The sequence below is a fragment of the Galeopterus variegatus genome, unplaced genomic scaffold (assembly GCF_000696425.1).
Source record: "Galeopterus variegatus unplaced genomic scaffold, G_variegatus-3.0.2 Scaffold6125, whole genome shotgun sequence".
In the NCBI taxonomy this organism is placed as follows: domain Eukaryota; kingdom Metazoa; phylum Chordata; class Mammalia; order Dermoptera; family Cynocephalidae; genus Galeopterus; species Galeopterus variegatus.
Window position 1 is genome coordinate 47925 of NW_007732236.1, and position 20416 is coordinate 68340.

Here is a 20416-nt window from a genome sequence, read left to right on the forward strand (position 1 = left end):
AGCCTGCAGGGCAGAAACACAGGACAGAGCACGGTCTGTGGCGGCTCTGTGAAGCTGCCAGTCCAACCCCGGATCACCTCAGCCTCCCACATACTTGCATGGAATAAACATGAAACAAAAAAGTCCCTATTTGTGAAGCCACTACTGTCATACATCTTAACTGACAGGGTCCACATGGAAGAGATAACCACAGTGACATTTTCATGCAGTACCTTGTGGGGGTGTGTATGTAAAGATAAACACAGATAAAGAGATATTTAGACGAATGTTTTCATTTTTAAAAACAGAATGAAATCTTACTTTCTTTATTTAGTAATAGACTGTGGCTATTTCCCCATATCACTACTTAATTCTTTTTCAATTCACTTAAGTAATTTATTTACTTTATATGTACTGTTTGATAAATAAAAAGAAAATATGCTGTACATGTAAATTTAAACACGAGGTGAAGAGCACAGATGCTCCTTGACTTACGTGGGGTTATATCCTGATAAGATATTTTCAACTTATGACAGGTTTGAGTAAAAAATGCGTTGAATACGTCTAACCTACTGAGAATCACAGCTTAGCCCAGCCCACCTTAATCATGCTCAGGACACTTACACTAGCCCACAGTGGGGCAAAAGCATCTAACATGAAGCCTACTTCACAGAAAAGTGTGGGACATCCCATTTACTGAGTACTACACTCGAGGTGAGAAACAGAGTGGTCACGCGGGCACTGGAAGTGTGGGTTCCACTCAACATGCACTGCTTTCACACCATCACAAAGTCAAAATATCATAAGTGAAACCATCATACCATAATTTGGTGACCATATGTACATGGTTCTTTCTCTACAATTCCTCGTAAATCTACAATTATTTCCAAATTTAAAAAAAGTTTTTAAAAACCATAATAGAATGAGCACCAGTGAACATGGGCCGCTAATTAGAACATCACTTCTAATGTCACACTGTCCCACCATATGGCTACAGCATAGTTTGTTTAACCAACATTGACTGTGAGACATTTAACTCACTTAAAATTGTTTGTGGCTACAAAAAAAATCCATAAATATCTCTGAAGACAAATACTTGCCAACACCATGGTGACCCCTTGAGAATAAACTCCTGGAAATGGAACGGACAGATGTAGAGCATGAATGTAAAAAAGGCTGTTGGTAGGGCCAAGCCCGTGGCGCACTCAGGAGAGTGCGGCGCTGGGAGCGCAGCAGCGCTCCCGCCGCGGGTTCGGATCCTATATAGGCATGACCGGTGTGCTCACAGCGCTCACTGGCTGAGCATGGTGCGGCCGGTCTCAAAAAGGACAAAAAAAAAAAAAAAAAAAGGCTGTTGGTACACACTGCCAAAGAGTGCTGGTCCTATTCCCACCAGCAGCACCTGAGCGACCACACTGCTGCTAACTTGATAGGAGAAGAGAAGTCTCAATGTTGGTGGTGTTTCTCTCGATTACCAGTGAGGTTGAACCATTTATTTTTTAATTTTGTTCACTGCACCTCTTTTTGTAAATTGTCTGTTCATACCCTTTGTGCTTTTTCTTACTGATCTGTAAAAACCTCATTGTAAAGAGAAGATTCCTTCTTGGTCATTCAGGCCGTGTGGTCGGCAAAATAACGGCCCCACCAAAAATGGTCCTGTCCTAATGCCCAGAACCTGTGAATGTGTCACCTTACATGGCAAAGGGAACTCTGCAGATGTTATTAAGAATACAGACTTTGAGATCTAAGATTATCCTGAGTTGTCCACGTGGGCCCAATCTAATTATGAGTACTTAAAAGCACAGAACTTTCCCAGCTATCGTCAGAGGAAGACCTGACTATGAAAAAGGTCAGAGAGATGCAACATTGCTGGCTTTGAAGACTGAGAAACAGGGCCACCAGCCAGGGAATATGGGCAGCCTCTGAAAACCAGAGAGTTTAAGGAAACGGTTCTCTCCTAGAGCCTCCAGCCCTGCTCACACCTTGATTTTAGCCTGGGAGACCCGTGTCACTCTTATGACCTCCAGAGCCCTAAGATAATACATTTGTGTTGCTGTAAACCAATAAGTTTGGGGTGATTCATTAGAGCAGCAATAGAAATCTAATGCAAGTGACAAATCTGTTTTCCTGATCATGGGAGACTAAGTCAATCATTTTGGTTATCCTTTATGTATGATTCTACTTTGAGGATTATACTTGGAAAGGCCCATCCCTTCCGAGCCTGCATAAATGTTCAACTATGTGTTATTTCCATACTTCTATGGCTTCGTTTTTTACCCTTAAGTTTTCGATCCATCTAGAATTTATTTTGCTACAGTGTTTAGTAGGAACTTTTCTTAAAATATAATCAATTCTTCCAATGCTACCTATTAAATAACCTCTCTTTTTCCCCATTGGCTTGATGATATCCTCTTTAATATATATTAAAATATTACACTGGCTCACTTTTCAGTTTTCTATTCAGTTGCTAGTCAGCCTTCCATTCCTATGCCTGCAGAACAGTATTTTAATTCTATCAAATATTTAGTTTTATATCCTAAAATTTTTCAGCTCAATTTAACAAATATTTTTTGGATACCAATTCTGTGACAGGACACTAGGGAGGCAAAGATAAGCATAATATAGTCCAAACTATCAAGAACCTTACAGTTTACTGATTAAAGCAAAAAATAAATAGGCATTTATACGTTCTATGATAATTCCTACAATGACATGCCATGGAGTACAAAATCCCAGTCTTAGAAGGAAAGTTCCTTGAGAAAAAACTACTTACACTCAGACCCAAGAAAAGTAGAATACGCAGAAAGTTCCAGCATAAAGAACAGCATGAACTGGACTAGCTGGTTAGCTCGCTTGGTTAGAGTGCAGCCTTATAACCTGAAGGTCATGGGTTCAGATCCCCATACCAGCCAGTTACAAAAAACATAAATAAAAGTCGGAGTTCTTAAAATTTAAAAAAAAAAAAGAACAGCATGCAAAAGACCTGAGGGCAAAGGACAGGATGAAATGATTGGGGAAATAAAAGGGCAACTAGGACTGTCACTACAGTGAGCAGAAACATGTGCCAAGTCGGGCCTCCCGTGATGATCCTGGAACCCCAGAACAGAGGGCTCTGGAGCCCAGTCCTACTCCTCACTCTACAGAGCACAGAAACCCAGGGCAGAGAAGGGAATTCAAAAGGGCATGGCCCTTGAAGGCTTTGTTATGATCCGTCCTTCCCAAGAAAGTCCACAAGGAGAATCATATGATTTCAGAAGAAAGTTCTGCACATTTGTAAACACCCAAACTAAACATCATGTTTGTTTCTGCATACACCAGGCTTAGTAAGATACACCCTCAAACTGAAAAAAGAAACCTGAAAGCAAAGCTTTGATCCATCCACTCAACCAGTAAGGACGTGTCCTGGCACTGACACCACAGACACCACCACACCACATGGCATGGACCACAGGGAGGGCACCAGGGGGGATGGGGTTGGATGTTTCTACCAAAGGAATGAAACACATGGAAAAGTGATGGGCCAGCCTGCAGCGAGCATGCCATGTGCCCCCCACTCAACAGCCTCTACATCTGCTCCACGTTCTTGTCTCTTTTTCTATTCGAAATGCTGTAAACAATAAAACCTAGAGAGTGGTCGTAGTAGTTAACAGAGATCTGGCATTATTCTAAACTCTTAACATGTGAACTCCTTTCATCTTCACAACCCAATGAGGCAGATGTGATTATTCCCATTTTAATGAGGGGAAAACTGAGGGATAGAAAGCTTAAGTGACCTGCCCACGTCGCACACATCTATCAGGTTATGAAGCCAGCTTAATGACATGTATTACATAAGGAATAACCACACAAACACCCAGAGATTTAGTTCCACCAAATCCTAACATTTCATCTTACAAAAGAGTTGAAACCCCACCAGTTCTATTTCTCCACCTGCCTCCTCGGAGGTGACTGCTAACCTGTATTTGATGTTTATATTCCCATGGAAGTGTTTATACTTCTACTGAAGAGTTGCAGATCTCTAGGCAATATATAGCATTATTCTGCACATCTGTAAAATTTATATCAATATTATCACTTTATATATATATATATATATATATATATATATATGTACCTTTCATGACTTTATTTTCTGTCAAGATTTTTCCTTATGGGTCAGTGTAAGCGCACGCAGCTCCAGTTTGCCCTGGGGGCTTCATTGTGTGTGTATGAAAAGGGACACTTTAGCAGTAACCAACTTTTCAAAAGAAATTTTAGACAGAAGTGTAAAGCAGGCAAACATAGAGCTGCTCTGGTGAAGAGGGGAGACATAGGCATGTGTCCCCATGTGCCGCAGCCCTGGCCGCCCAACAGAGAGAGAGAAGTCAACTCCACGGCACCACTGCAGGACTCCCAGGGAGATAATGAAAAACTATCACTGTTCTGCATGTTTCTTTAAAATACAGTCATGCACCACATAATGACATTTCAGTAGATGACAGCCTGCACATACAACAGTGGTCCCACACGATGATAATGGTTATACCACATAGCTAGGTGTGCAGTAGTAGCCTGTACCATCTAGGCTTATGTAAGTACATGCTATAACATTCACACAACAACAAAATGGCCTAATGATGCATTTCTCACAATTTGTCCCTGTCACTAAGTGACACATGACTGTATTTGTATAAGGCTTTAGAAAAATGATAGAGGAAAATCAACAAAACCAAAAGATGGTTCTTTGGAAAGGTAAACAAAGCTGACAAACCTTTAACTAGACTGACTAAAAGAAAAAGAGCGAAGATTCAAAGTCAGAAGGTGATACTAAAGTCAGAAATGAAGGTGACAGGGCCGGCCTGTGGCTCACTTGGGAGAGTGCGGTGCTGATAACACCAAGGCCACGGGTTCGGATCCTATATAGGGATGGTCGGTTCGCTCACTGGGTGAGCGTGGTGCTGACAACACCAAGGCAAGGGTTAAGATCCCCTTACCGGTCATCTTTAAAAAAAAAAGAAATGAAGGTGAGGACATTATTACTAACCTTAAAGAGAAAAAAAATTATACGAGAATATTATGAACAACTGTACAACAACAAATTAGATAGTGTAGATGAAATGGACAAATTCCTAGAAAGATACAAACAACCAAAACTTACTCAAGGAGAAACAGAAAATCTGAAGAGACATATAACATGTAAAGAGACTGAATTAATAATCAAAACACTACCAACAAAGAAAAGTCCAAGCTCAGGTGGCTTCACTGGTAAAGTCTATCTAACACCTAAAGAATACCAAGTCTTCACAAATCCTTCGAAAATCTAAGAAAGGAGGGAATAATTCCCAACTCATTCTATGAGGCCAGTACTATCCTCATACAAGAACCAGGCAAAATGTCACAAGGAAAGATACAATGAACCAGTATCTCTTATGAATGTACAAGTAAAAATCCAACAAAATACTGGCAAATCAAATCCAACAATACATAAAAACAATTTTACACCATGACCAAGTGGGATTTAACCAAGGAATGCAAGGTTGGTTTAACAATCAAAAATCTATTTACATAATACACTGTATTAATAAAGGACAAAAACCACATGATCATCTAAAAAGACATAGAAAAAGATTTGACAAAATTCAACAACGCTTCATGACAAAAATCCTCAACAAACTAGGAACAGAAAGTAACATCATCCTGATAAAGAATATCTACAAAAAGCTCACAGCTAACCTCATACCTCTTGATGAAATACTAAGTATTTCCCCCTTAAGCACAGGAACAAGACAAGGTCGCCGCCCTAACGACTTTTATTCAGCTTTGTACTAGAGGTTCTAGCCAGGGCAACTAAGCAAGAAAGAGAAATGAAAGGCATCCACAATGCTCACAGCTAACCTCATACCTCTTGATGAAATACTAAGTATTTCCCCCTTAAGCACAGGAACAAGACAAGGTCGCCGCCCTAACGACTTTGAATTGTACTAGAGGTTCTAGCCAGGGCAACTAAGCAAGAAAGAGAAATGAAAGGCATCCACAATAGAGAGGAAGATGTAAAACTATCTAATAAGATGACATGATCTTGTATATAGAAAATCCTAAGGAACCCACTAAAAAACTATTAGAACTAAGAAACGCACACAGCAAAGTTTCAGGATACAAGATTAATATACAAAAAATTGACTGCACTTCTTTCACGTGCAATGAACAATTCAAAGATGAAACTCAGAAAAAAATTCCACATAAAATTACAGCAAAAACAATGAAATATTTAAGAATAGGTTTAACAAAAGAAGTGCAAAAGTTAACACTTTGAAAACTAAAACATGTTGTTGAAAGTAATTAAAGGCCTAAGCAAATGGATGGATATCCCATGTTCGTGTATCAAGAGACAGGATATTGTTAAGATGGCCATACCCCCCAAATTCAATACCAATTCATTGCAATCCTATCAAAATCCCAGCTGGCTTCTTTGTAGAAAATGACAAGCTAATCCTGAAATTCATACGGAAATTCAAGGGACCTAGAATAGACAAAACAATCTTGAAAAAGAACACAGATGGAGGACTCACACTTCCAGATTTCAAAACTAAGATTCAGTAATCAAGACAGTATGGACTGGCATAAGGAAAAACATAGAGACCAACTGAACAGAATTGAGAGTCCAGAGTTAAATCCTCACATTTATAATCAACTGATTTTTGACAAAGGTGTCAAGGCAATTCTGAACCTCAATAAATATGTTCTAATTTTTTAAAAGACAATACATACAGCTCCATCTGGCCCTCTTGGGTTCTCTCTCTTGGAACCTAGCCACTATTCTGTGAAGAAGTCCAAACTAGCCACGAGGAGTCATTCACATTATGACTGATGGCACTAGTGAGCGAGCCTTCTTAGGATTTCAGTTCCGGCCTTCAAGTCTTCCCAGTGACACCCCAGACATCACGGAGCAGAGAAAAGCCATCCCCACTGTGCCCCATCTGAATTTCTAACCCACAGAATCTATGAGCAGAATCAAATACTTGCTATATGCAAAAGAAAAAAAGTATATATCCTGCTTAGACCAAGCACAACCTGTCCATCATGTCCCCTTCCTAAAATTTCATGGAGGCCTCTCTGACACTGGTAGAAAGCTTCCAGGTTTAAGAATCAAAAGGGCCAGGTTCAAGTCCCAGCTCCAGCTGGTAAGGTTTTAATCAAGTAATTGTTCTGAGCATTAGCTTCCTCATCCCAGAAACAGGAATAAGAAGGTGTATGAAATGAGATAACATACGTGGTAACAGTTTGAATACTATAAAGTGACCTACAAATTGCATTTATCAATATTATCAATCCATTTTACCTGAATATTTACACTCTTCCTATTATTCCCCAATACATTTATATGGTTCAAAACCAGTAGGCAGTTTGGCCTACAGCCCACTATTTGCATGTCATTTTCCCAAAAGCCTCTGCAGCATTATCACAGACCGCAGGCCTTTCCCTCCTTGAATAGCCGGAAACTCATTAATTCTTCATAGGCAAACTACTCGTGTTTATTGAGCAGAAAATGTTCCAGCAAAATTCAAGCTCACACTAAAAAGAACCTCATTTTATCTTATTAAAATTGCATTTTTATTTGGTCTTGCATAGCTAAAAAGAAAAACAGACTTCAACTAAAGCTATTTTAAAAGAGTAAGTGGCAACTAACCCACCTACCTCATTTCAGATAATGAAATCTTTCTTTAAAGAAGTATATCAGCCAATAAACTTTGTCCTTAATTATACTGCTTCAAAACACTGCAGTAACCCACTGTTCTAAAGAGAACCATAGTGATTCCTTATTAAAAAACAGATACAAATGACATAATTCCATTTCTTGATAAAAAACCTAGAAAAACCCTTGCACAAGTACACAAGGAGAGGGTCAGCAACATCTGTAATACACTAGAATGGAAAACTTTTTGAGAGAAATCAAGATGTCCATTATCAACTGGACAATGAATAAACAAACTAGAACACATACATATAGATAACAGAATACTAACCGCAACAAAAATGTATGAACAGAATCAATGTAGATAAATTTCATCATCAGAACATAAAAAGGCAAAGTATGTTGAATATACACAGTATGATATCCTTTACAAAAAATTTTTTAAATGCAAAATGATACTATATAGGGCCGGCCCGGTGGTGCACTGCTACAGTGCGCCGCTTGGGAAGCGTGGCGGCGCTCCCGCCGAGGGTTCGGATCCCACATACAGACCGGCCCCCGCTCACTGGCTGAGCGAGGGGCAGGCGCAGCACCAAGGGTTGCGATCCCGTTGCTGGTCCCGGTCCGGTACGGGCGCGACACTGAGGGTTGCGGTCCGTTGCCGGACACACACAAAAAAAAAAAGACAAAAAACTCCTACTGCAGGGCCGGCCCGGTGGCGCACTGCTACAGTGCGCCGCTTGGGAAGCGCGGCTGCGCTCCCGCCGAGGGTTCGGATCCCACATACAGACCGGTTCCCGCTCACTGGCTGAGCGAGGGGCGGGCGCAGCACCAAGGGTTGCGATCCCGTTGCTGGTCCCGGTCCGGTACGGGCGCGACACTGAGGGTTGCGGTCCGTTGCCGGACACACACAAAAAAAAAAAGACAAAAAACTCCTACTGCATGCATGGGAACAAAAACACAAAATTCAGAATGGTGACCATCTGGGGGGAAGGGAAAAGGATAAGTCCAAACAAAGAATGCAGTAGCTTCAAGTGCATGTGTGTAATGTCCCCTTCTTACACAGGATGGAGATACACATGTGTTGTAGGTGCATTACATTAGTCTGTATGCCCTTTTTGAATGTCTGAAATGCTATCTGGTTTTTTAAAGACTGCTCTGGCTCCGTGAAGGTGAGGTGTTTATGCAGTAGACGCAGACATGACTACAGCACTGTCTCATGCACCCAGAAGGGTCAAAACCTGAAGGACTCCTCAAGGCCATATTTCTGGTAATTGTAAGTCCCCCTGTCGGTTTTACACTGTACACAGAACTCTTCCAAAAAGTAAGCTCAACATCATCAGCCATCAGAGCAATGAAAATCAAAACCACAATGATAAACCACTTCACACCCAGCAGGACAGCAAAAATTAAAAAGATAATATAAGTGCTGGTGAGAATGTAGAGAAACTGGAACCCTCACACACTGCTGGTGGAAATGAAAAATAGTGCAGCTACCACGGAAAACAGTCTGGCAAGTGCTCAAAAACTTAAACACAGGGTTACCATATGGCCCAGCAATTCCACTCCCAGGTATATACCCAAGAGAAATGAAAATACACATCCACACAAAAAACTTGTACAGGATTATTCATAACAGCCAAAAGGGGGAGTGTAGTGGATTGAATTATGCCCCCCCAAAACTCACTGAATCTTCAATTGCGTCCCCCAAGTTTTATGTATTAGAAACTTAGCCCCCACTGTGACTGTTAAGAGGATGGGAAATCCTATGATGGTAATTGATAGGTGGAGTCTTGAAGAGGTGATTGGATTGTAGGACCATGCAATAGCGAATGGACTAAAAACGGTTGTCAGGGGAGTGGTTCTGAGGGCTGTAAAAGACGAGGAGAGATTTTCTCTGCTCTCTCTGTTTCCACCATCTTACAATGTGAGACCCCTGGGTCACTGTCATCACCACCAGATGGACTTTGGACTTCCCAGCCTCAGAAACTGAGGATAATAAATCTCATTTTTCTTTACAAATCACCGAGTTGCAGGTACTTTGTTATAAGCAACTGAAACGGACTAACACAGGGAGGCAGCCCAAATGTTCATCAGCTGATGACCAGGTAAATAAAATGTATCTATACACTGGAATACTAGGTCATAAAAAGGATCGAGGTACTGGTACATGCTGCAGCATGGATGAACCTTGAAAACATGATGCTAAGTAAAAGAAGACAGACACAAAAGGACACATATTGTATGATTCCATTTATAGGAAGTGTCCAGAAGAGGTAAATCCATAGAAACAGAGTAGATTAGTGGTTGCCAGGAGAGGGGAGGAGGGAATGGGGAGTTACTCCTAACAGGGGTTTCTCTTCATAGTGGTGAAATTATTCTAAAATTGATTGCAGTATGATTACACAACTCTGTGAGTTTACTAAAAACACTGTATTATACCTCAAATGGGTGAATTGTGTGGTATGTAAATGATATCACTATAAAGACGACAGATGAGAGGGAGGGAGGACAAGCAAGGTCTCCTCTCTGACCCAGCTGTGCCCCAACAGGGTCGGGAGGCCAAGCAGGAGGCTTGGTAACCAAGGCAGCCCTTCTGCACCAAGTACTCACTGACCAACATCACTCAGTAAATGTTTCCACAGGCCCAAGTCCACTCCTCCTACCCTGAATAACAAAAGTATGTAATACTATCATCACAGAATGAGAAATTTCAGGATGCTTCACATGAAAATGACAGAAATCAATTTTATCATCCCCCAAACTAAGAAAATGAAAACTTAAGAAGGACTAATTTGTTACCAGCAAGCAGTCTACCTACATCCTAATGGCCCACGCCTTGCAGCAGTGAGGACGCTCTAACGGGAGAACAAATGAGTGAACACTCAGGAAGGGTCACAGGCTCCAACCCTGTGCCGGGACAGAGGCTCACACCCAGGTGAAAGTGTAATGACCTAGACAAAGGACAGGACAGCATAGGGCAGGCAAAGATGCCCCAGGGAACTGTGTCCTGAAAGCCCCCATTAAAATGACCTCCCCCATGACCTCCCCTATGACAGTCCCCAGAAGTCTCAACAAAGCACACCTTTTAGCATAAGGCACAAGGAGACTCCATTAACATGTCACCACTGGTAAGGGGAACAAAGAGGAAAAAGAATGGGGGAGGGGGGTAAAGCTGAGGTATGACACAAGAACCGGGAGGGGCGCCTCTAAGGACAGGGGTACAGCACAGGGACAGGCTGGGGACACCAGTCAGTGGGTGAATGCCCAAGAGAAAGAGAATGGGACTCTGAGATCAAAACCATCTCCTCAGGACTCTGTCCTGAGCAGTGTTTACAACACGATTCAGGAAAGTTTAAAAACAGAAAAAAAACAAACAAAACACCTCAGACTCAATGACTTCCTAAGAATCTACTTGCAGGCAGCCAAGGTCTTCACTTGGGGAGCACCATGACACACGGATGCCTTAAACCTCTGCTGACCATACGTGTTATTTCTTCATTCAGGTCAACCAACAAACATCAACCAAGCACCGGCTCCAAGCCACGCCCAACACTGGTGCCAGAAGAATGACAGTGAGCAAGCGACAGTCCTGCCCTCGGGCTGCTTCCATGGTGGTGATAATGCCTTAGGATACAGGTGACCCCTGAGGAAGGAGAGAAAGCTGGAAACAAGCACAAAGGAACAAGTCAGAAGTCAAGAAGGAAGGACTGACAGATCCTAGAAAGCTCCTCCCGGGCTTGAACTTGGAGCCCTACATCAAGGTGCTGTCTTTGAGAACAAACCTGTCAGTGCAAGACCAGAACGGCTATTTTCCTAAATTAAAGGCTAAATAGCAGTGGGTGAAAATAGCATTCAGTGAAATAGTGAATAGTGAGAGAAAATAAAAATGTGGAAAAGAAATAAATCCAGCTGCAGTGTTTAAGCATCATAAAATAAATGAAAAGTTATATTACCACATTTACCATTAAACGCTTTTCTGTATTTCAGACACATGATGGCGAGCCATCTAGTCAGCTTCAGCTCACAGCTCACTCCCTCTCCAAGCACAGCCATAATTCAATGCCCCCTTTGGGCTCAAAAGTAGTTTTCTGAAATATGAACTAAATTAGTGACTTACTTCACCATTAGGCATATTCTAACACATAGTGATGCTCTCCAGAGGACAATGTGCCCGTCCCTGCTTCCCACCTCTCCCTCATGCCCTTTTGGCTCTCCCCAGGCCGTGTCCTGACATGTGGAACCCATGGTTCCCACTGCCCTGGATCATGCTCTGTTTCTTCTTATTTTGACCATGTGACTTAACAGCCATGATTGCCAACCCAACAAACCCAAGAGTCACCCTCATCTCCTCCCTGAAGCCACCACCCACATATATCATCTCTCCTCTACTCTGTCAGCCCGGCCTCGCCCACCCCTCACCCCAAGGGATAACTGCGACAGCTGCCCGGCAGCCTCCAGCTGTGGCCTCAGCTCTGTCCTCCCGTGCCAGTCAGAGGATGGGTCACTCCCCAGCTTAAAATCCTTCAAGGCCATCCTGTGGCCCTTCAGAAACAACTCAGAGCCTTTCAGGTGTCCTATGAGGACCTGCTCAATGCTCCCCTGCCCCTCTCTGACTCACCACACCCCAGTCTATGCAGGGCTCTTCTCTCCCTTGTCACCTTTTACAATGCACAGCACATGGTCAGTTTTAATCAATATCTGGTGAACTAACTGAATTACAATCACTTCCTCAGCAGTCCCCCCTCTCTCCTCTCTTCCCCATGGCCATGGTTCTCACCCTGAATCCAGTTTGGCCTCATCTTACCTATGCAAGCTGAGGCCAGCTCCATGACCGAAGCCTGTCTCTGACACACAGCAAGAGATGAATACATGGTCGTAGGAGGCCCGGTGGGTTTGTCTCTGCTAGAAACCTTCCCTGGCTCCCAAACACAAAACAGCCTAAAATCTAAACTCCTGAGCCCACCACCCTGAACATTTGACCCTCACCTACCATGCCACCTACACAGCCACGTCTCCATCCATCACTTCCACTCACCTCTGCTGCTCATGTAGTGGCCACTCACCAGTCTCCCAAACATGCCACTTTGCTTTTCCTCATCTGGGCCTGTGTCCAACCACCCCTAGTGCCGAGAAGGCCCTGCCAGGCCCCCATCTACAGAACATCCTCCTGCACACACCCAAGGTAACTGCCTATAAGAACTGAGCCTTCCTTCAAAGTCCACTGGGGGGTCATTCATGCCTTCAGTCAAAGTTAACCTCTCCTTGCCCAGGACCATGGGACTTCCCGGTCCCTTCAGTGTCATGCTTCTCACAGCTCCCCTGGGACAGAGTTCCTGGATGGTGTCTCTGTCTACCTTGGCAGATGGAAGCCCCTTGGAACCAGAAGTAACATCCAGCTTACCTTTGCATACCTCAGGGCCTAGTGTGCACACAGAAGGCATCCAATAAATGCTTGATACACTTAATTGTTTCTCTTCTTCACTACGTACACATTGGAATGATTAAGCATTTTAAAGGAACACCCTATCTTTGAAGGAGACAAGTTCCAAAGAATACAGTACAGCCGCTCATAACAAAATGTAACCAGATAACACCCTCTTAAAGGTCCCTATGCTCCTGTTGCATGACCTATTCTACCACAGCTGTCTAAAATCAGGATTGTTTATCAAGTCACATCTGGCTGATACACAAAGTGCTATGGTGGCTGTAGTGACAAGTTTTGGAACAAAAAATTAACCGAGATAGAAATTAATTCTAAAAAGAAAACGATAGGGGGCCCATAGCCAGAATTTCTTCATCAGCCATCCCATGAAGGAGCAGTCACCATATGAGAATAAGCCACAGCACTATCAATAAGCCTGAGCGCTTTCACAGCAACGGAGTCAGAATTACCCTCAAAACAAAAGAGGCAGCTGTATGTCCTCCTCCTCCACCCCAAAGGAGCAAGTCCCAAGACCTTGGACATGAGGACAAAACTGTAAAACTGGAAATAATCATCTCCTAGCCTTCCTTCATCTCAGACCCAATCTGAACTCTGAAAGACACAGGCCAGACTCCCTGTCATTTCCTGCCCCAACAGCACCATGTAGAGAGTCCCACCAGACTCGCTGGCTTCCCTACACGCAAACACATGCAACAAACACGTGCAGGTGAAAACAGTTGAAGCAGGTGGGCCATACTCTCTCCGATGGGCTGTCCCTGCCTCTAAGGACTGCAATGATACCAAGGGACTTGTCCCCTTTCCAAGACCCAGTCCTTTGCCCTGCCTTTCTACACATGCTGTGCCACACCTACTGGTGCCCCAGCCACCTGCAGAGGGCTTTCAGCCAAGGATCAGATGACGGATTAAATATCACTTGTCTCATCTAAGTGCAGGCCTTACAGCCAGCAAGCCCATTTCATTTTTACTTTGACAGAAATATCTAGGAAAGAAGGCACATGCTGAAATGGTGCAGCAAGAAGGATAGGAGGAAAGAGGGGGGAGTGGGCGCACCACGTGTAGCATGCGGTCAAGGAGGTCCGGCAGCACTCGCCCAAGTCCCAGGCACATGCTAGGGCTGGGACTGCTCCTCTGGCAGCGCTGGGTCCCAGCATGCCTCCTCAGAGGATGAGCACTAGGACAAGCAAGAACACCTACGAGGGGCACGTAGGGAACAGAGCTAATGCAGCCAGAACAGACGGGCCTGAGCTTGAATCCAGCTGCTCACCTGGGAGCTGTGGGCCCAGGGCAGACCATGCAGGGAGGGCAGACAGCCCACGTAAAGGCTCCCCACAATGTCTGGCTCTGCCTGCACCCACTCCCTGGTGGGCTGCCATTAGTAGCAAAGGCAGCATCAATAGCCCTTCCTTCTTTTTTTTTTTTGGATTTTTACCCGTGGGCCATTGCACGGATATGAACCCTTGACCTTGGTGTTATCAACACCTGGCTCTAACCAACTGAGCTAACTGGCCAGGCCCAGCCCTTACTTCTTTCTGCAATAAGACAATCCATACCTGTTCTAACCAACTGGACTTACCGAAAGTTACGTGGCCCAGCATGAATCTCAGCACTCGGGTGGAATTTCCACTTTACTCCTCAGAAAAGAGGAAACAACATTTCAGAAAAAGAGAACAAAAAGTCTGGGGATACTCAAAACAAGAGTCCCCCATAGCACAGGACCCCAGAAATGGGAAGAGCGCAGGCTGCCTGCGCCTCCTGACACCTCTGCCTCTCATTTGAAAAGCAAACACCAGGGTCAACCTAGAAGAAGCTGCTCATCATGCTCCAGGAGAACCCCCCGAAGATGCAGAAGTCCAAGTGCACACTCTTCCAAGCACAAGGAACGGCAGTTTTCTCCAGCCCTGGGGAGCCAGGCCTCAAGCTGAGCTTAGCAGGGCTCCAAGGGCCAGTAGGCCCAGCAAGGCTGCAGTCTGGGTTCAAACACTATGGGTGGGTGCCGAGGGACTTGTTTTCCTGAGAAGGATCAGATTCCTGGCAGGCAAGCCAGCTCTCTCAGTAATGACTGTGGCACCTGTAAAGTGAAAGGGCTGGAGGGCTTGAATACGGAGCAATACACCATGACGGTTAAGGGTTTAAGCCCAGCTCTACCACCTACAAGCTGGGCCACTCTGAGCAGCACTCTGCTAAGGGAGGTACTCAGGCCAACCTGAAATTCTTCCCCATCAGTCATCCCCTGGCACAATCCCCGACTCTCTACGGCTGCTATGACAAATTACCACAAACTTGGTGCTTAAAACACACACATTTATTAACTTAAAGTTCTGGAAGTCAGAAGTCCGGCATGGATCTCCCAGGACTAAAGTCTAGGTGTCAGCCAGCTGTGTTCCTTCCTGGAGGCTGTAGGGAAGAATTCACTTCCTGCTCGTTCCAGTTCTTTGCAGAACTCAGTTTCTTGCAGTTGTAGGACTAAAGTCCCATCTTCCTGCTGTCTGTCAGCAGAAAGCTGCTCCCGGTTTCTAAAGGCCATGCCAATTCCTTGGCTTGTGGCCCCATCCTCCATGTGCAAAGCCAGCAACCACGGATCAAGTCCACTTTATGTCCAATCTCTCCGACCACTTTTAAGAGCTCATGTGGTTACACTGAGCCCACCAGATAATCCAGGACAATCCCCCCATCTCGAGGTCAGCTGATTAGTGACCTTTATTCTCTGTCATGTAACAACATATTCAAAGGTTCCAGAGATGAGGACGTGGACACTTTTGGAGGGCCATGTCCTGACGACCACACCCCCATCCCTCAGGCCAGAACCCTGGTGATCATCTCACCCCTCAACACCCAGCCCATCAGTGAATCCTGCAAGTTCCACCTGCCACACGCGCCCTGAACCTGTCCACTCCTCTCTCGCCCTCTCTCCAGGGATGGTGAATAGCATCATAGTACCACTACTTTCTCGTGCCTCCTGAGAACAGGACCCGATTATTCTCCATGGCCTTCGAAGCCCAGCATGCTCTGGGCCTGCTCACCTGCCCTCCTTGCTGCCTCCTCCCTGGCCACAGGTCTCCCCTGGCAGGAGTGTTCAGACACCCAAGGCTGTGCTGACACCCCAGGCTGCAAAGGCAGCCTGGCCCTTCTCCACTTCCAGGACTCAGCACAGTTGGTGCCTCCTTCAGGAGGACATGACCATCCCACCAATTTGGAACCTGTTACTCTGCCAACATTCCCAGATTACTATCATTAGAGCAGCTCAGTCTGTGCCTACACATGACACGTTTAGTGTCTCTGTCACTCTGACAGCCTCTAAGGGCCAGTCTGCTTGCTCAGTGCGCAGAACAGTACCTTGCACATCGAAGGTGCTCCTAAGTCTTTTCTGAATGAGTTCATTCCCCCCTCCCCCCACTCCTTGCTTCCACAGGTACTTGTCAAGTTGACTGCCTCATTTGCTCAGAGGCTCCTCGTGGCTCTCGTAGTGTAAGCTGAAAGCTGTCAGAGCCACAACACTGAAAACTCTTCTGCTCCACCTTTATCCCAAGCACCGGTGGCCTTGCCATATTCAATTTGGGCCCTTCTTGCCTCCATCCCCCTTACAAATGTCATATTCCATGTACCCCAGCTGCCTGCATGCCCTTCTGTCAGCAGAGCACACCCTGCCAGGCAGAGCTGTACTAAAATAGCAAATATCAGATCCACACTGAAAGGCTGCCTGTGTTCTCAACCCCCGTGTGCTGTGATTCTGTCTTGGCATTTAAAGTTAAGTGTGGCAGGAATTCCAACTGCAACCACAGAAAGCAACAGCCCTTCAAGAGCTGAGCAAGTCAATGGCCCAAAAAAGAACAGACCCCAGACAGTCAGAGACTGACCCTTCTCTGATCCTTATCACCCACCTCCTGCTTCCTCCACCTCCGTGACTGCCGCTCTGGTGCCGGCCCCCACCATCTCTCACCTGGACACTGCAGCAGCCTCCAACTGGTCTCCCTGCTTCCGATGCCCTGAATCCTCAGTACAGCAGCCAAAGCAACTCTGCTAAGCCTAAGGCAAGACCATGCCCTGTCTCTGCTCAAAACCTCCAAAGCCTCCCCACTCACTCAGAATTAAAGAATAACAGTTTCGTCTTCACTACAAACTTTCACTACAATCATGCCCTGTGATTCTCTGCCCCGCCTTCGGCTACAGCCACTCTGGCCCCTTGCTTCTCTCGTCAAACACACCCGCAGTGCTCCCGGATCAGGGCCCTTGCACTTGCTCCCTCAGCCTAGACCGCTCTTCTCCCAGCTACCCAGCGGGCCTGTTCCCTCAGTTCCTGCAAATCTTTACTCAAAGGTCACCTTCTCAGTGAGGGGTTCCCTGGCCACCTTATCACCATGAAACCCTCCCCATGGCACCTGCCCCTGCCTCTTCCCTGCATTATGTTTTGATAGCAGTTATTACCTTATGATAGTTAACTCTCAACTTAGGTAACATTCTTTATTCCCTCCTCTCCCACTCCATCATAAGCTCTCTGAGAACACAGATCCTGGTCTATTTTGTTCACTGATACATCTTTAGCACATGGAGCCATTCCTGGCTCATAGTGTGCGTTAACTATTTGCTGCATGAATTATCAAATTCTCAAAACTGTCCAAGAGGCCTCACTTTTCTCATCAAAGAAAACTGGGCTAGGCCAAAAAAATTTCCACTGTATGCCATAGCAACTTAGGTCTAACACAACTCCCTCATGTCACAGATACAGAAATCAATGGTCCCAGGGGTGACATGACTTGGTGAAGGTCACACAGATATTACTAGAAAGAGAAGGCTAAGGGCCGGCCCGGTGGCGCAATGGAGAGTGCGCTGCTTGGGAGCGCGGCGGCGCTCCCGCCGAGGGGTCGGATCCCATGTGGGTGACATGACTTGGTGAAGGTCACACAGATATTACTAGAAAGAGAAGGCTAAGGGCCGGCCCGGTGGCGCAATGGAGAGTGCGCTGCTTGGGAGCGCGGTGGCGCTCCCGCCGAGGGTTCGGATCCCATGTGGAGACCGGTTCCCGCTCACTGGCTGAGCGCGGTGTGGGCGCGACACCGAGGGTTGCAATCCCGTTGCCGGTCCCCAGTATGGGCATGACACCGAGGGTTGCGATCCCATTACCGGTCAGTAAAAAAGATTTAAAAAAAGGAAAAAAAAAAAAAAAAAAAAAAGAAAGAGAAGGCTAAAATCTAGGAGTTGGACTGCCCAACTCTTAGTCAAAGGTCCTTCTACCATACCACACATCCCAACTCATCCAGAAAAGAAATTTCTAAGAAAGCATCAGACAAATATACAACCTAAGGACAAATGCGTGCATAGAACAGAGGGGTCCATTAGTAAGACCACCTCTCATGCAGTGTATGACCTTGGCCGAATCATTTATTCTCTCCAGGCTAATCTGGAAGATAGTTTGGATCAATCGTCATTTATTGGTACTAATAATGCAAAGATGAGTGACAGATATTCCCTAAATTTGCAGAGCTCACTGTCTACTGAAAACAACTGCAAACGGACAATACTGAGTTAGATGCATAAAAGGGCACATTAGTTCAGACTGCATGAAAACAAGCCAGGCTTTAGGAGGACGTGTGCTAGACGTGAATTTTGAAAACTAAAAAAAGGGAAGCTAGGCAAAAGGGAGGAAAGGAACATTATGGTCAGCTATAAGAGCATGAAACCGACAGAGGCATCACACAGCACGGTATGCCAAGGAACCTACAAGTCTGTCAGCACTTCTGAGGGCAGAGTTCAAAGCATGAAGGGGTGGGAGATGTGGGTCAACAACTGAGCAACAGTCAGGTTATAAAGGACCTTAGACATCATACAAAAACACACTTCTCAGCATGGCATTTTAGGGGAAACAACCAAGGGGCTTTAAACCAAGCCTATCTCAGTGAGTGTGCTTGGAGAACAAAGCATGTGGTTTGCAAACTACACAACACTGGTAGACATAACACTTGCAGAGCACCAAGAATAGTACCTAGCAAATACTAAGTGCTTAGTGCATATCAGTTAATATTGTCATAGGAATTATTAAGGGTTATACTATGTAAAAGATCCCTTAACAGCCTTGGATTTTGTGGTAGGTAGTCCTTCTCCTGCATTTCCTAGGTTGAGGTCTGCACTCAAAAAAAAAAAAAAGTAAAACCTCCAAGGGAACTGCTCGAAAGAGCTGACAAAGCCACAGGAACCTGGCCAGGATCTCTGCCAACACTGTGCTTGTGCAGGTGAAGGTGAAGACTAGGTATGTAGCTAGTGATCACCACCACTGATAGGAAAAAGGGCATACCTTTGCAACTCCTCCTTCAGGGAAGAATTCCAGCCTGTCACCTGAAATAGCAGCACTGCCAAGGCAAGGGCCACAGAACAGAAGGGGAGCACAGAGGCTGTACAGGCCTTTCTGGTGGGCCCACCTCTCCCTTTTCTCCTGCCTTCTTTAGTGACAGCCTCTAACAATTGTCCAAGACTCAACTCCAACTCTCTAAGTGTAATATGTAAAGTGCTCTTGAAAGTGCCTAAGACACAGCACAGCATCAAAACCAAAGGAAAAAGAAAGTCTGTGTTTGGTACCTCACAAAGGAAAGTTGGGGACTGTATAAGTTTTCTGTGGCTGCCATAACAAATTACCACAAACTTAATGGCTTAAAACAACAGAAATTTATTCTTTCACAGTTCTGGAGGCGGGAAGTCTAAAATCAGGGTGTCAGAGGGGCTGTGCTCTCGGCGAAGCCTCTAGGGGAGGATCCTTCCTGCCTCTTCCAGTTCCCGGTGGCTGCCAGCAATACCTGGCTTTCCTTGGCTTGTAAATGCACCAGTCTAATCTCTGCTTCCCAACCTCTGCTTCCATCTTCAGATGGCCATCTTCCCTGTCTCTGTCCCTGTGTCCAAGTTTCCCTCTTGTTATAAGGATTCTAGTCATTGGATTAGGATCCACATGAATCCAGTATGACCTCATTTTAACTTGATTACTTCTGCAAAGACCCTATTTCCAAACAAAGTCACAGTCACAGGTTCCAGATGGACATGAATTGAGGGGTGGGGGTGCCGGGGATGCTGTTCAACCCAGTAAGGACAAATTACCAAGAGATACAGTCATCAATCCAAAGGTTTATTCATTGTTGTAACTCCACACAGCAGCTCTATTACTCTTTCATCTCAGCTAATTGTTAAGAATTATAGTTTAGACTGAAAGGGAACCGAGAGGCCGGCCCGTGGCTCACTCGGTAGAGTGCGGTGCTGATAACACCAAGGCCCCGGGTTCGGATCCCATATAGGGATGGCCGGTTTGCTCACTGGCTGAGCGTGGTGCTGACAACACCAAG

General features: G+C 45.2%; 1 protein-coding gene across 1 annotated transcript in view; it reads right to left on the bottom strand.

Moving 5' to 3' along the window:
* The window catches only part of LOC103605858 (TBC1 domain family member 22A-like), a 29096-nt gene that overhangs the window by 7523 nt on the left and 1157 nt on the right, over window positions 1-20416 (bottom strand). The window lies entirely within an intron of this gene.